The 18,366-nt window shown below is 42.2% G+C and overlaps 1 protein-coding gene across 3 annotated transcripts in view; it reads right to left on the reverse strand.

Moving 5' to 3' along the window:
- The window catches only part of LOC140485619 (chondroitin sulfate N-acetylgalactosaminyltransferase 1-like), a 312,994-nt gene that overhangs the window by 221,773 nt on the left and 72,855 nt on the right, over positions 1 to 18,366 (reverse strand). The gene's annotated exons all lie outside the window — the stretch shown is intronic.

Raw genomic sequence — 18,366 nt, forward strand, 5'->3', positions numbered from 1 at the left:
TTGAAGAACAGCTACAGAGAGTGATTGTTGCTGGCAAATATTGATGGTTGGATTAAGGACCAACAATTCTACTGGAAGGATCCAGTAATAATTTCCTGCAGGATGAAGTGCCCCATACATCTTTCTGCTCTCTAGTGCAGAACAGCCTTGTTTAGTCACTAGGAGAAAGTGAGGACTGCAGATGCTGGAAACGTCAACTCTCCTGCTCCTCGGATGCTGCCTGGCTGGCTGTGCTTTTCCAGCACCACACTTTTTGGCCCCTTGTTTAGTCACTGCTCTGCAAGATCTCTCATTGTACTGAACCAAGGAGCTCACTTTGTCAGCTTGCCAACAGATCCAATCAAGGGTCACGATTCTCATAGAATATAGAACATTACAGCGCAATACAGGCCCTTCAGCCCTTGATGTTGCACCGACCTGCGGAACCAGTCTGAAGTCCATCTATCTTATGCCATTCCATTTTCATCCACATGTTTATCCAATGACCAGTTAAATGCCCTTAAAGTTGGTATGTCTACATTCATCTTTCGGCAATTTCCTAACAGCTATTTCAGTCACTCACTTGCCTTGACAGATATTGGCTAGTCGAAAGTAAGGACTGCAGATGCTGGAGATCAGAGTCGAGAGCGTCGTGCTGGAAAAGCACAGCAGGTCAGGAAGCATCTGAGGGGCAGGAGAGTCAATGTTTCAGGCAAAAGCCCTTCATCGGGAATTAGATTGTGAGCTGAGGGGATGGAGAGATAAATGGGAGGGGGGTGGGGCTGGGGCAAAGGTAGCTGAGAGTGCGATAGGTGGATGGAGTTGGGGGTAATGGTGACAGGTTGGAGGGGAGAATGGAGCAGATAGGTGGAAAGGAAGATGGACAGTAGGACAGGTCGTGAGGGTGGCGTTGAGTTGGAAGGTTGGAACTGGGATAAGGTGGGGGGAGGGGAAATGAGAAAACTGGTGAAATTCACATTGACGCCATGGGGTTGGAGGGAGCTGAGGTGGAAGATGAGGCGTTCTTCTTCCAGGCATCGGATGGTAAGGGGGTGGTGATGGAGAAGGCCCAGGACCTGCACGTCCTCGGTAGAGTGGGAGGGGGAGTTGAAGTGTTCGGTCACAGGGCAATGGGGTTGGTTGGTGCGGGTGTCCCAAAGATGTTCTCTGAAGCGCTCTGTGAGTAGGTTCCTGTCTCCCCAAAGCAGAGGAGACCACATCGGGAGCAACAGATACAGTAAATGACATGTGTGGAAGTGATAGTAAACATTGATGGATGTGGAAGGCTCCTTTGGGGCCTTGGACGGAGGTGAGGGGGGAGGTGTGAAAGCAGGATTTTCAATTCCTGCGGTGGCAGGGGAGGGTGGCAAGAGGGGAGGGTGGGTTGTTGGGGGGTGTGGACCTGTCGAGGGAGTCGTGGAGGGAATCGTCTTTATGGAAGGCAGATAGGGGTGGGGAGGGAAATACATCTCAGGTGGTGTGGTCTGTTTGTAGGTGGTGGAAATGTTGGAGGATGATGTGATATTTACGGAGATTGGTGGGATAGAAGGTGAGGATTGTGGGGTTCTGTCCTTGTTGCGGTTGGAGGGGTGGGGTTTAAAGGTGGAGGTGCGGGACGTGGATGAGATGTGCTGGAGGGCATCATCAACCATGTGAGAGGAGAAATTGGGTCTTTAAAGGAGGAGGCTATCTGGTGTGTTCTGTGGTGGAACTGGTTCGCCTGGGAGCAGATGCGGCAGAGGCAGAGGAATTGGGAATAAGGGATAGCATTTTTACAGGAGGTAAGGTGGGAGGAGGTGTAATCCAGGTAGCTGTAGGAGTCAGTGGATATTGGCTAGTAATAACCAATGAGCCAGATCATCCAGAGAACTGCTCTGCATCCATCAAACCTGCAATGACTAAATGACAACATCGATAAATGATTTATCTGTGAAAACATCAAAATTCACTATCCCCTTGGTTAGCTTCTTCCAAATCTCAGCTTTTGTTGTTCAGATTATACCCTGGATGGGCAGATGCCTGGGTTTTCTTACCAGAACCAGTTCAAACTTGCATTTAAACAAGCAAGTCCGAGGTTCCAGCAAGCAGTTGAATGCAAGTTAGTGATCATTAAAATGTAATATAATTAGGGGTGGATGCAAACTTAATCTAAATGCCATTAGGAGCAGGATGAAAGGTCACCAACTGGCAAGATCAGTTTTGTTTCTTCCTTCACTTCCGACCTGATAAATGTTTTCAGCGTTTTCAGTTTGCATATCAATGGTCACTTCGACTGTTGGCATGCACCAAGGTGACAACCACATGGACACTTCGAAAAGGTTCTCTGATGTATGTGGGTTTCTGATAAAATTAACTGTCCATCTTCACAGCTGTCTCACTGTACCACAGCAGTGAACCTTTCCCACTGACTCTGGAATACTAGACCAGGGGAAACTGAGTTAACAGTCTGTGACATCCCACAGAAAAAAAATCTACAGTTTCTCCATTTAGTATGATTCACCCCTGAAAATGCAATTTTAAAAAAAACAATCCTGCATTCAATGTAAAACTGTATTCTAAATAGATATGAACGATGACAAAGTAACACCAGAGACATCAAAAAGCTGATCTGGTTTGATGGTGAAGAATCATTCATTCAGGCAATGATTCTATTTTTGGTTCATGAGATTGGATGCATCATAAATGATGCCCCGAAGCAACTTGTTGACTAGAGAGTAATTGAAATGTTAAAACAGTTTCAATTCACTGTGGCATTCATGAGTTCTGGCACCATCTTCAGCAACAGTATTAGTCTGTAACTTCAGGGTTGGACCTGGATCTTGTCTTGTGTATCGTTATAAAGCCACTTACTATGTAGCGGGGCAATAGTGGTCAACTTCTTTCATGGGATGTAGGCATTGCTGGCAAGGCCAAAATTTATTACCCATCCCTTCTTGCCCTTGAGAAGGTGATGGTAGACCTCCTTCTTCACACAATAATTCAACTTTTCTGCAGTGTTTTGGTACAGCAGAGTGGCTTGCTAGATCTTTCAGTCGGAAGTTAAGAGTCAGTAACATTGCTGTGAGTCTGAAGGCCAGACCAGATGAGGATGGTAGATTTCCTTCCCTGAAGGGCATGAACAAACCAGATGTTCCTTTCCTCCCGACAAGTGCCTATACTTTCATTGTCATCATTGTTGACACTAACTGGAGGTAAAATTCCACCGGCGACCACATAGTGATTTGAATTCACATCCCCAAATATTAATCTAGTTCTCTCGTTACTGGTCTGGTCACATTACAACTGGATCCCTGGAAGCAGAACAGCTGGAAGTGGTGCAGCAGCTCACTCCTCCAATGCGGGTCTTGGAAGCATTTTCTCTACTACTTGAGCCCACCATCCAGCCAAGGAGAAAGTGAGGACTGCAGATGCTGGAGATCAGAGTCATAAAGTGTGGTGCTGGAAAAGCACTGCAGGTCAGGCAGCATCCAAGGAGCAGGAGAGTCAACGTTTCTGGCATAAAGCCTTCATCAACAATGTGGGGGCACCAGGGGGGCTGAGAGATAAATAGGAAGGGTGTGGGGTGGGGGAAGGCAATAGATGGATGCAGATGGGGAATGATGGTGTTAGCTTGGAGCTGACAGTGGACTGGATAGGTGAGAAGGAAGATGGACAGATGGGAGAAGTTCAAGAGGGCGATGTTGAGTTGGAGGGGGTGCATCTGTGATAAGGTGGGGAGAGGGGTGATGAGGAAACTGGTGAAATTGACGTTGATGCTGTGTGGTTGGAGCATCCCTAGGCGGAAGCTGAGGTGTTCTTCTGAGGAAGTTAGAAAGCCACAAAGGGATCAGCTCCATGTTTTACTTCTCTTTCGAGGCATACTGAGGACTCAAGGGTTAAACATTCCACTGCCAAACAGACTCACCGCAGTATCAATTGCATGTCTCTCCTCTCAGTAGGGAGGAGGCTGACTGAATCCTAGAGAAGAAATCCAATGGAACCACACATGTGGATTCCTCTGCAGCCTCAGACAGAGGTATTTGTCCTCCCCAGACAAGACTGACAGCCTTGGCCACAACCCTTTTAAACTGCCTCCTGCTCCCATTATCTTGTTTCCCCTCCATATTAGCATAGGTATGTGAATCTCCCATTGAGAACAGGCAAAACCCTTCTGTATAATCCCTTCCTATCAACACATGATCATGAAGAATATGATAATCAGTCCCTGTAATCCATTCACTCGTTATCACAGGGCATCGATATTCACCGGGCCTTGTAAATTTATAATTGCCTATCATAAACTATGTAACGACAATTGACCATGTGACTGATAGACCTTTTGTTTTATTCCTATAAAAAAATATTGTCTTTGTGTGGAGGGCAGAGATTTGTGAAGAAGTGTCACCACAAGTTGACGAATGACTACTTCTTGTCACATTGAGAATCTCTTGCCGGCTGTCCAATAATAAAGCATCTACCTTTGTGCAGAAACTTGTGATGTCCGGATTTGTGGGATTAAAGGACATCAACACTTCCTCCAGGTACTGGATTAGTGGTGCTGGAGGGCACAGCAGTTCAGGCAGCATCCAACGAGCAGCGAAATCGACGTTTCGGGCAAAGGCCCTTCATCAGGAATTCCTGATGAAGGGCTTTTGCCCGAAACGTCGATTTCGCTGCTCGTTGGATGCTGCCTGAACTGCTGTGCTCTTCCAGCACCACTAATCCAGTATTTGGTTTTCAGCATCTGCAGTCATTGTTTTTACTTCCTCCAGGTGTCAGGTGGCTAGGATTTGGTGGTGGAGGAGGCCCAGGACTTGCATGTCCTTGGCAGAGTGGGAGGGGGAGTCGAAGTGGTCGGCCACAAGACAGTAGGGTTGTTTGGTGCATGTGTCCCAGCATTGTTCTCTGAAACTTTTCACAAGTTGGCATCCTGTCTCCCCAATGGCAACATCAGGAGCAACGGACACAGTAGATGAGGTAATTGAATGTGCAGGAAAATCCCTCCAGATGTGGAAGAATCCTTTGAGGCCTTGGATAGAGGTGGGGTGGGGGGGGGGGGCGAATGTGAACGTAACGAGGGCATCATGGAGGGAATGGTCTCTGTGGAATGCTGATAGGGGTGGGGAGGGAAATATATCTCTGGTGGTGGAGTCTGACTGTAGATGGTAGAAATGGCAGAGGATGACGTGTTACATTACCACCATCATCCAACCCAACAGCCAAATGCAGTAACAAGGGCGTTCTGCACTTTAGTGAACATAAAGCCCCTCCTACTCTCTCAGATAGATATAAACATCAAATGATACTATTCAAAGCAACACAGGTTAACCAACACCTAATCTGGTTATTATTTCTTCACGATTTTGGGGTCTAGCTGTGCGTAAACTGCCAGCTGCATTTCTCTGTATTAAACAGTGAATGCACATGAGGAGTACATCACTGACTGTGCAATGCTTTGGGAGCACTTTACACGCTTAAAGCATGCGATGTCAATGCAAGTTATTACCTCCTAATTGCTCAACCTTGTTTCTATCAGGAAAGATGAATAAACCATTGCTTCAGTTAACTTCAACAGCACAGAAATGAATTGATGAAACAATTTCCTCCAGTGGTCAGATACCGTTGTTGTGAAATTAACCAGAGTCTCTTCTTACATCATGCTCAACAGTAACCTTTAATCACAGAACTCTCAGGTCAGAACCTCGTGTGGCAACTGCTCACAATGAACACACTCCTTAAAGTTGGCCTGAATCGACATTATTGCCGAAATGATAGATTGACATTCCCACAATTACTCAGTTAAAAACAATGCATTTTTGTTCTCCCCCTCCTATCTAATTATTTCCTTAAAATAGTGGTACTCAAACTGAGGTCCGTGAAGCATCTAGTGTTCCACAGTGAGTTGTTGGATGCCCTCATAAACATTTGGAATGTAGGATAAGGAGGTGAGAGTGGAGTGCAGCTTGCAGTTTCACCTTGAAGTGGAGTGTGCAAGGATAGACTGATTGTACCGAGAAGCAGGAAAAGCCATTACACTGATATCTGTAACTAAACAGATTTTTCTTAAAAGCATTATCCAAACACTACTCGCATGCAAGACTTCCAATTTATACATTGTTATCATTGAGATGGAGCGTCACTGATTCCTAGTTCATTTGTAAAGAGATCCTTCAGACAAAAATGTCTAAGGACCACTGCACTAACTCACTCCTAGTCCTTTCCCACTTCCATTTTAACTGTGTGACCAGCCTTTATCATTGCACATCTCCTGATGACAAGGTTAGCATAAAAAAAATTATTAAACCATACATCACAGATGTGAATTAATGCATCTATGATACTTCTATTTGATTCGTTGCAGTTATTTGCCAAGTTATTGTGACAACATCTCTCCCTGCTGAAAGCTCCATCACCAAAGCAGGAATAGAAGCAACATCATGGGAACACCGTCAACTCCAACTCCAATGCACAATCCGGACTTGAACATATTTGCCATTTCACGATTGTCACTGGGTTACTGTTTCAGCTAAGGACACTGCAGGAGCACCACCACCACCACAAGGTCAACAGTGGATCAAGGAGAGTGCGCACCACCACAGTCTTGGGGCAATGGGTAATAAATGCCAAAATTAGCAGCGACCTACACATCACAATAACACATACTTTAAAAAAAAAGAAGCACAATACACAACCTCACCTCCAAGTCACATTGACTGATATCATTCAAGAAACCAACTTTACAATTGGTTCCAACCATAATCTAGAAATCTGGATAACACAGGACAATGCTTAACAAAATGGAGAAGACAGCAGCAGCCTGTCAAGCCTGCTCTGCCATTCATTATGATCATGGCTGATCATCAAACTCAATACCCAAATCCTGCCCTCCCTCAATATATCTTTAACTCTTTCTCCACAAGAACTGTATGTACTTCCTTCTCAAAAACACTATGTTTTGGCTTCAACACTAAAATCAAACGTGGTGAGGTACTCCACATTTTGCAGGAATGTTGCAGGAAATGAATTAGACAGCACAATTATTGAGAACCATGAGCTATGAAATATTGTCAACAAAATGAAATTAAAGGATTAAAAATTATATACTTGCCCCTCCTCCCATCCTCATTTCCCATGGTAAGTATGAACTTCAGTGATTTTTTTTAACCTTTAAGTTGAAGGATGACCATAGAAATTCATAGGAGTTACAGGTGGAAATTGTCAGGTGCCCATCCACTTTGGGTTCACATTTATCTATCACATAAGTACATAGTTCTAATTAATCTGTATACCTAATTGTTATCTGTATATCTAATTAGATTTATCCATTCCATTCCCATATCACTTTCTTTCATCCACCGGTCCAATCTCATCCTTCTAGAGATCATTGTTGTAGGTTTCTCAAATACTAGGAACAATCCTGTGAAAGATTATGGGAGCAGGCCATTCAGTCCCTTGACATTGTTCTAAAATTCTCGATCATGGTTGATCGACTACCTCAGTGCTGCATTTCCACACTACTGCAATATCCCTTGATGTTATTAGTAACTAGAAATTGATATCTGTCTTGAATTAACTCCATGATTTAGCCTCCACAGCTCTGTGGGCTAAGAATTCCAATACAAATGATCTTTGCAGAACACCATTGGTCACAGCCTGCCAACCTGAGAATGGCCTGTTTTATTTCTTACTATCTGTTTTCTGCCTCTTAACCAATTCTCAGGTCATGCTGGTACTTAACCCCTCCAAATCTCACAAGCTTTAATTTTGTTTATTAACCTTCTGTGTAGAACTTCATGAATAGCCTTCTGAAAAAATCTAAAACACCATATCCTTATCAACTCTGCTAGCAACATCCTCAAAAATCTGTATCTGGTTTAACAGACATGAGTCTCTCATGTTGTAAATAAATCCATGTTGACCCTTTCCAATCAGACAAATGTTTTCGAAACATCCAGCAATCATTTCCTTTATGATGGATTCTAGTCTTTTCCTTTCTGCTGCATCAGGTTAAGAGCACTGTAGCTTCCCCTTTTCTTTCTCCCTCCTTTCTTGAACAGTGCAATTACATTTGAAACCTTCAACATGCAGGCACATTGCAGAATTAACACAACATTGGAAAATGATCACAAATACAGTCAGTATCTCTGTAGCCATCCTGTTCATTGCTCTGGGGTGAAGGTCACCACGTCCAAGGGATTTGGCAATCTTCAGTCCTGTTACGTTCCTGTTCCACCCTTTCATAATTTCAGACATTTCTAACACAGATTAGATTAGATTAGATTCCCTACAATATGGAAACAGATCCTTTGGCCCACACGTGGCATTTTAATTTTCATTGCTCCAGCAAAAGAAAACTAAAATGTTAATTCTTTCTTCATCTTTGTATTTCCTCATATCAAGCAAAATCCTATCCTCTCTGAATCCACGTAAATAACATGGTGTCTGGAATTACAGATAGTACCCTACTTTATTAAGATGTTTATCTCTTGGCTTTATTGTTCTATACCTCTGATAATAAAAGCTAGAAATAAGTCCAGAACTGAACCTTTGTACACAACTACCTAATTCCATCTATTCTGAAAGGGGTGATACTCTCTAGTCCTGTTTCTTACTTCTCTGCATAACCATCTAACCTGCAGTCTCCTTCAATATGTGATATTTTGTCACATGCTTTCCGAAAACCCAAGTACACTATATCCACTGCATTTCTCCCATCTCCCTCAACAAGGGACTCTATGGGGTTTATCAAGTGTGATTTTTCCATTTAAGATCGATGCTAGTTACCTTTGGCTATTTTCTTTTTTTTAATTCAGTCACAGGATGTGGGAAATGCTGGTTATGTCAACACTCCTGGCCCATCCTCCATTGTCCGGAAAGTAGTTAAGAGTCAAGTATATTGCTGTGCGTCTGTGACCAGATAAGAATGTAGCTCTTTATGACAATTGACAGTGGTTACATGGATGGGTGAAAGTGAGGGCTACAGTTGCTGGAGATTACAATCGAGAGAGTGATACTAGAAAAGCACAGCAGGTCAGGCAGCATCCGAGAAGCAGGAAAATCGATGTTTCGGGCAAAAGCCCTTCATCAGGAATGGTTACATGGATGCCTGTTTTCTTTCAGATTTTTACTCAGTTCACACTTTCATTATCTGCCAAGAAGAGATTTGAACCCATACCCAGCACATTAGCCTGCTGATCTCGATTTCTCAACATTACCACAATGCCACTGCCTCCTGCAAAACATAGTAGTTTTTTCTTTAATTAGAAACTGAGCTAATGCTATTTCTTTTTCCTTTCACAACACTCCATTCATCCTCAAACTTATTCTTGATCTCATCTCCTTGTTTTCATTCCTTCTCCCCATCACATGAAGTTGATCTTTTTCACAAGACTCGTTTCATTTAACTTCAGCTCATATTCAGATCAATCTTTCATTACCCATAGCGTGCAGTTCTCAATGGTTCCTCTTCTTCATGCATTGCTCTCTCACTCTCAAAAAGCTTCTTTCATTCCTCAATTGCAACCTTATGTTTAATCTCCCTTTCCTCTCCAACATCCTTAACTTCTGTTATCCCAATTTTGAATCCTTTGGTCTGGACTCAATCCTGTCAACTGCACTGAAAGCAAGAGTCAAATTTCTTATCAGATCATGATACCTTTATTCTCCTGGTATTTCTGAGTTCCCTGTAGAATTTGGCAATCATCCATCTTCATCCACCATCTAATCTTGTTACAGTTCATGATGACATCCATATTGTCCTTGCCTCAACAACGATATATTCCGCCATTTCTCTAACACTGAGTTTTGGTTCAGCCATAATTTTCTCCAATTTAGCTAGATAATACTAAACTCATTCAGTTTCTAAGCCACAAAACCATCCCTCTTCTCCAAATTACAAGATTAAAATTTCTAAAATGACTAATGTAATCAATTCTGTTTGTCACCATATATTAGGTCATCTTGGTAGGAAAGGGAGGATAAGGAGATACCATTACCAGGCGGTGTGTGAAGTTTGCACATTCTCTATGTGTCTGCAAGGGTTTCCTGTGGGGACTCTAATATCCTCCCACAGTCCAAAGATGTGTAGGTTAGGTGGATTGGCCATGCTAAATTGGCTGTGGTATCCATGGATGTGCAGGCTGGGTGGAATGGCCTTGGGAAATGCAGGGTTACAGGGATTGGGTAGGGGGGGGGGGCAGATCTGGATGGGATGATCTTCAGAGGACTGGTATGGATTCAATGGGCCAAATGGCCTGCTTCCAGATGATAGGGATTCTATGGTTTTTTTGATCACAACATATTAAAAAAAAAGTTGTTGGAGTGTTTTATATAGAGAGAGATAATGGGATGATAGGGCAATGAATTTGGTATCGAGAGATTGGAATAATTGAGAATATGACAGTGCTTGGTACAGAGGTCAGGCAAGGAAAGACTAAAAATATCTTGGTGCTTGAATTCATGGGAGAGAACGAAGATTTTAAATTAACTGGAAGGGATAGAATGGGGTAGCAAATTGAGTGGTTGAGTTTCCAGGGCCAGCACTGGAGAGGCATGACGGTAAGGTCACTTGAGAGGTCGAGGGGGGACCTTATAGAGGTTTATAAAATCATGAGGGATATAGATAAGGTGAATCGCAAAGGTCTTTTCCCCCAAGGTGGGTGATTTCAAAACTAGGGGGCCTATTTTTAAGCCAAGAGGAAAAAGATTTAAAAGGGACCTGAGGGGCAACCTTTGCCACATAGAGAGTGGTTTGTACGTGGAATGAACTGCCAGCGGAAATGGTTGGTGCAGGTATAGTTACAACATTTAAAGGGCATTTGGATAGGTACATGAAAGGAAAGGTTTGGAGGGACATGGGCCAAAGGCAGGCAAATACCACTAGATTAGTTTGGGAAACTTTGTTGCATGGACAAGTTGTATTGAACAGTCTGTTTTTGTGCTATAATATGACTGTCACATGACTCTATGACTCTAGAATCTTAAGTTAGACAAATGTAATTGCTTTCCGAGAATTGTCATAATGGACAATAAAGAAAGAACCTCAAGAAATATATTTATATAGTGCATTTCACAGTCTCAGAATCTCTAAAAATGCTTAGAACCAATGAAGTTGCCAGCAGTGGTAGTAGAGGCAGGCACAGTAGATTCATTTAAGATGCATCTGGACAGATGCATGAGTAGGTGGGGGGCAGAGGGACACTGATGCTTAGGAGTTGGGTGATAGATTTAGACGGTGGATTTGGATTGGCTCAGGCTTGGAGTGCCAAAAGGCCTGTTCCTGGGCTGTAAACTTTCTTTGTTCTTTGTTATTTGAAGTTCAGTCATTATTATCATGAATTAAACATGCAACCAAACACCAACTTCCCGTCTCAATTATTTGTAGTTCCACAGGAGTAAAGTGAAAATATTTAGCATGATGTATCTCTTCACTTACAAATACAGAATTTACCAATAGGAGTTGGAAATCCCTGAATCCCAGTTCCATGTATTAAGTGGAACTCAGGTCACAAGGTAATGGAGGAGGGAGGAGAAATATATATCTGATTAGCAAATGCTCACTATAGGGATTTCAGTTGTAATGATTAACAAGCAAATTAAATGCTTCCCCACCACCACCACCAAATATTGTAGATTTTGGGCTTGCAAGAGTTTTGTTTCTAGCCAAATGCACGGACCTGTGAAAGGAAGGAAAATGTCAATGAAGTGTGTATGCTACAGTTCACACAGGAAGTTGAAGTTGCTACAGCAACATGCATTTCTACATTTATGCTGTTGGCAGCGACAGCAACAGTCAAGCTTCCAACCTTCTTCCCATCGCTAACTAGGAAGCTCTCCTGCTTTTGGCATTTGCCATTGGAAAGATTTACAGATTGATATTAAACTATTTGGTTGCATTATGAATGCACCTTCCTTGGCCATTGAGTCCTGGAGTGGGATTTAATCTAAGTTCAAGGGAGGCAGGGATGTTACCTACTGTATCACAAGCCTCCACTTTGTACCTTACATAAAGAGCAATGTTGTTGCTTTGATGCTGATTGCTACTTCATGATTATTGGCATTTTGTAAATGCAAACAGTTTGATTGTTTGGATTTATGTGGGTGTCTGGTTTCTTATTAGTGCACTAATAGCTTTTCCTACCTCAAAAGGTATTTAAATAAATTAATTGAAATAATAACAGTTTCTGGTATCATTAGTGAATGTGGATATTTAAGGAATGCTGTGGGTATAACTTGAGTATGATCATTAAGAAGTTGCCAAACAATTCCAACTCCTCATCCCTGTGCCTTGTTCACAGCTTACACTTGTGATAGAACATTAGTTTAGAGGGAACAAAAAATGAAACACATACCAATTCCCACAAATTAGAATCCTCAGATTACTGTTAACCTCCTGCAATACAGCCTGAATACCCTGGCTGGATGTTTTGGGGTGAGGGGTGGGGGTAGGTTTGGAGGGGAATGAGGTAAAATTTATACTTAGGCATAATGCTGTAAGTTACAACCACGTTGTTCAGGAATGATTTCAGGAAGGACTTGTCCACACAGATGCCTGTGTGAATCTATAACTCTTTCTATTCCGAAAAGCCATTGTGTTTAGGTCAATTAAAAATTGAGCATGATAATGTTGGTGTGAAGGATTACGTAACTGGGTAAACAGGTTTAAGACACAGAATGAATAACAATACAGGTATGAAAGGTTGAAAGTTCTACTCATATTTCAAAATCCAAGAGAAATAATTTCCCAATTTCAGTTACTCATATGTGGACTCCTCAGATTGTGTGCGGGTGCATGTGTGTAGGAGTGTGAGGATGTGTAGTTGTGTGGGGGTGTTGTATTTGACTAGCTGAATTACCATTCTACAGAGTCAGTATGAGCATGATGAGCTGAATAGCTTCTTCTTCTGTTGTAGCTATTCTGTGTTTCTAAGAGAAAATGCACATAAGCAATCTTTCCCTGGGGTGGGGGAGCCCAGAACTAGAGGGCATAGATTTAGGGTGAGAGGGGAAAGATATAAAAGGGACTAAGGGGCAACTTTTTCATGCAGAGGGTGGTGCGCATATAGAATGAGCTGCCAGAGGAAGTGGTGGAGGCTGGTACAATTGCAACACTTAAAACACATCTGGATGGGTTTATGAATAGGAAGGGTTTAGAGGGATATGGGCCAGGTGCTGGCAGGTGGGACTAGATTGGGTTGGGATATCTGATCAGCATGGACGAGTTGGACTGAAGGGACTATTTCCGTGCTGTACATCTCTATGACTCTAAGTCATGATCACGGCAATTATTATTAGAAATGAATTACACATTCAAATTACACAAAACTGTTGGTCTCGGTTATAAATTCAAGGATTATCCTGCCTGTGATTTTTGTAACAATATGTGTAAAGATTCTGTCAAGCCAGAGTCTATATATAGCTGCCATATGCAGTATAGGGCTTGTTGAATCAGATTATTGTATTATTTTAAATGACAGTGATTGATTACGTGTATTAAGCAAATTGATATCAAAAAGCACTCTACGAGAACAATTCCTAGCACCTTGAAAAATAGGCTGTCATTTTCTCAGTGTCTTGTTACATTAGGATTGATACGAAACTATAATGCCTGTACATTTAAAGCAGGCATTACTCAGGAGCGGAACCTTTTACAGTGCTTCAGAACACCCTAAAACTGCCATTTGTTTTTCAGATATATTCTCCACAGCCGCTTTAAAATCCTATTAAGCACTAAAGGAGCAGTCTTTTCAATGCTGATGTCATTCTACACTGCAAGTCTTGACATTTTACCCCAGCTACTGTAAATTTAAAAACTCCTCACTGTGGAGTGATAAAAGATCAAATCTGAGGCTCAGTGCTATAGTTCCAAGGGATTCTTCTGATCTCTGGAGCTCACTTCTAGTTACAGATCCACAGTGTCCTGCCTGTTGAGTAATTTGCATGGCACAAAGTGAGAAGCAATTGAAAGATTCTGCACATTTTGTATGCAAATACAAACTTCAAAGCACAGCTCACCAGCTGTCCCTTATCTTATTCCTCTTAAAGTCTCTCTTTTGAACAAGTCACATTTTCTTTCCTCTCTGTCTTTGGTAGTACAACAATATAACTGCAGAGATCTATCTGGGACCTCAGCCAAATGGACAGTATTCAGGATTAAGTGCAGACAGCAAACACCAACAGATTATCTAGATATGGGAGTAACACTAGTAGATGCTTACAGAAACACTTGAAAGTTAACATCTTGAACAAAACACATTTTATTAGGCTCGGGGGTCAGCCTAATAAAATACTAGCCTGTTTTTAAATTCAGTCAAGAACACAATATGCTAAAAGGCTTCAAAGCTGTTGCTCAAATGACAGTAATAATATTTTTAAAATGGGAGATTAGCATATTTATATTTACTTAAATAGGAAGATAGATGCCAAAGATAGGTGATTGAAATAACAATTTCTTCTTAAATGTGTTTTCTGTTGTGAATTTCTTTGGAGTTGTTCACACGAGTTCTTACTATGCTGCATGTGACTCCTATGCTACAGTTTGCTAACCCTTGCAGTACACTACTACCTGGTCAGGTCCATGCCCCCCCCCCTACAACCCACCCTCCCATCCTGGCACCTTCCCCTGCCACTGCAGGAATTGCAAAACCTGCACCCACATCTCCTCCCTCAACTCCATCCAAGGCCCTAAAGGAGCATTGCACATCCATCAAAGTTTTACCTGCACATTCACTAATATTATTTATTACATCAGTTGCTCCCGATGCGGTCTCCTCTACATTGGGGAGACTGGCGCTTCCTAGCAGAGCGCTTTAGGGAACATCTCTGGGACACCCTTACCAATCAACCAAACCGCCCTGTGGCCCAACATTTCAACTCCCCCTCCCACTCTGCCGAGGACATGGAGGTCCTGGGCCTCCTTCACTGCCACTCCCTCACCGCCTGGAGAAAGAACGTCTCATCTTCCGCCTCAGAACACTTCAACCCCAGTGCATTAATGTGGACTTCAACAGTTTCCTCATTTCCCCTTCCCCCACCTCACCCTAGTTCTAAACTTCCAGCTCAGCACTGTCCCCATGACTTGTCCTACCTGCCAATTTTCTTTTCCACCTATCCACTCCGCCCTCCTCCCTGACCTATCACCTTCATCCCCTCCCCCACTCACCTATTGTACTCCATGCTACTTTCTCCCCACCCCCACCCTCCTCTAGCTTATCTCTCCACGCTTCAGGCTCTCTGCCTTTATTCCTGATGAAGGGCTTTTGCCTGAAACGTCGATTTTGCTGCTCCTTGGATGCTGCCTGAATTACTGTGCTCTTCCAGCACCACTAATCCAAAATCTGGTTTCCAGCATCTGCAGTCATTGTTTTTACCTAATATATTTGATTGTCAATAGCAGGAATAGGTTTGATTTTTGAAGATCTGAATAATTTTTAAAGTCATTTCAACCCAGGTCTACAAACAAGGCAATGATGTCAATTTGAATAGATTGAGATATCTGGTCGGCATGGATGAGTTGGACTGAAGGGTCTGTTTTTCTATGATTCCATTACTTGGAGGTGCCGGTGTTGGACTGGGGTGGCGAAAGTTAAAAATCACGCAACGCTAGGTTATAGTCAAACAGGATTCTTTCGAATCACTAGCTTTCAAAGTGCTGCTTTTTCATCAGGCACAACCACCTGATGAAGGAGCAGCGCTCCGAAAGCTAATGCTTCCAAATAAACCTGTTGGACTATAACCAGGTATTGTGTGATTTTTAAATTTGGATCCAAACCAGTTAGTGAGACAGAAACCAATACACTTTTCTCTGAGGATAAAGTTTATTAACTACTCTGTCTTACAGAACCTTCCATATACCTGTTTCCCCTTTATCTCTTGCCAGTCAATTTATTCATAAATTAACCCAATCACCCACCTAACAAAATGCTGTGTCAACATTAGGATGTGAAAAATAAAATTTGTCACATCATAATCTTGTAAAGGAATCTTGAACCCCATGAACATTAGGATCATGAGTTTACCTGCAATTCTACCTACTGACATTTTACATTCCGAATGGATTGCACAGCTCCAGAATTTCAGTCTTAAGAAATTATTGAACAATTACATTAGTTAGTATTTTAATTGTTTTCAGTCATAACACTCAGTGTGGTGTAGATTAAACAAATTATAAAATGTAATAAGCTATCTAAAGAACAATTATGAAACAGTTGTCTAATCTTGTGAGAGACTTGAGCTGAAACATAATGCAACCGCCTTATAATTCACTACTAACCATTTATATGTGTGACAGCACTGCCAAAGATGAAGTGGAAACAGAACATTAATTCTACACATCTAATTTTTGAATTTAAAAGGAATTTGTTCTTTAATGTGACACTTCTGGAATCAGAATCATCAATACTTTGGCTTTACTAGCAGAAGAGTATGGAGATTGAAGTGAGAGCTTTAACTACGTCGGAAACTCATTTCAATACATTAATAGTTTTCTTTGCTGAGAACGCAGAATAAATCTTCCTTTAATGCATCAAATAAAAATGTACAGTTCATTTAAATGTTTTTAAACTAATTATAAACCAAGAACAACCTTAACCCTTCAGCTAACTCACTTTGACTGCCATCTAGGAACATAGTACAGTCAGCAAGCTGTCCTCTCACTGCATGCTTCCTCCTTCTCCAACAGACTGTGCTCTCTCAGTGCAGGACCTACTAACTTTTCTCCTCTATCAGAGTCCACATGCTTTAAAAGGTGACCTGATTATCACCAAGCCATCACTGCTACTGTCACTCCCGTGTTTTCCAACCAGGATAGCATCCTAAGACCATAAGATGTCAGAGCAGAAAGAAGTAGGCTATTCAGCTCTTCAAGTCTACTCCAACATTTAATGAGATCATTGCTAATCTGGTCATTCACAACTCCACTTCCCTGCTACTGCCCCATATCTTGATTCCCTCACTGATTAAAAGTCAGGTTTCCTCTCATTGTTCGAAGCTCCAATGAGTATAAACCCAACCTACTCAACCTCTCCTCATAAGAAATTCCCTTCATGCCCAGAATCAGCCAACTGACCTTTCTCTGGACTACCGCCAGTATGTCTATCCTTAGGCAAAGGGACGAAAACCACTCACTATTCCCGGTTCAGTCTAGTTACTTCCTTGTATAGTCTTAGCACAAAGGTTTGATCTATGCTCCTCAGTTTAAAACCCTATGATATGTCCAGGAGTAGGAAGGTAGAAGAAAACCAGTGAGAGATTAGATTAGATTCCCTACAGTATGGAAACAGGCCATTTGGCCCACCAAGTCCACACCAACCCTCCGAAGAGTAACCCACCCAGACCCATTCCCCTACCTTACATTTCCCCCTGACAAATTAGCATGACCAATTCACCTAACCTCATACCTTTGGATTGTGGGAGGAAACAAGAGCACCTGGAGGAGGCCCACACAGAACAGGGAGAATGTGCAAACTCCACACAGACAGTCACCCGAGGTGGGAATCAAACCTGGGTCCCTGGTGCTGTGAGGCAGCAGTGCTAACAACTGAGCCACTGTGCCTCCCCTAGAACTGGCTCTCTAATGATATCAGTTCAAAATATCCGGTGTTTTATAAAGTAAACTGTAATCATCTGTAACCAAATCAACTAAATCGTTTGAAAGAAAATCTATAAATGAATAGTTTAAACGCAGGTTGGAGAAAGAGACATAACCTGTCTTGTATCAACATCCATGGGTAACTCTAAGAGTTGCTGTTTATTTTCTTTGAATCAATGGGACTTGTAGGATATTCTTAATCACAGAAAAGACCAGTACCTGGTCAATAGGATTAATGCAAAACACAACAGAGAGCTACAGATCTCTGTTACAACTACTGCAATCTTAATGGACAAATGAAAATAAGAATGTTCTGAAGTGCTTTAAATCTAAGTAATTTGAAGAGTGGTATCATGTCAAACATTGCCTTGAGGGCTTATGCTTATGGCTGCAGGGAACAGTATCTGTCTCACTAATTATACTGTCTCCCACTATTAATACATTCCTACTTCCTCCTCTCTCTTGAATGGTCCCTATATCATGATGCTGTGGTCAGTTTGCTCATCTTCCCAGCAGTCTGCATTCTTGTCCACACAGCTTGCAAGAACCTCACACCAGCTGCTTCATTGCAGGGGTTGAGGCTCCTTGAATACTACCCCTGGGTTCCCATAGCTGCCTCACTGGCAGTCAGACTTTCCCGATCAGAGACCAAACTTGAATTCCATACTTTGAAGGGTATGACTGCCTCTGGGGCAAAGTGCCCAGGTAACTTTCCCTTTTCCTGATGTGGCATAACATCTTCAACTCAGACTTCTGCTCACTTCCAAAGCTCCTCAAGCTACAATCACTTAATACAGATGTGTTTATTTTATATTATCTTG

This window comes from Chiloscyllium punctatum, chromosome 14 (assembly GCF_047496795.1).
Source record: "Chiloscyllium punctatum isolate Juve2018m chromosome 14, sChiPun1.3, whole genome shotgun sequence".
Taxonomy (NCBI): domain Eukaryota; kingdom Metazoa; phylum Chordata; class Chondrichthyes; order Orectolobiformes; family Hemiscylliidae; genus Chiloscyllium; species Chiloscyllium punctatum.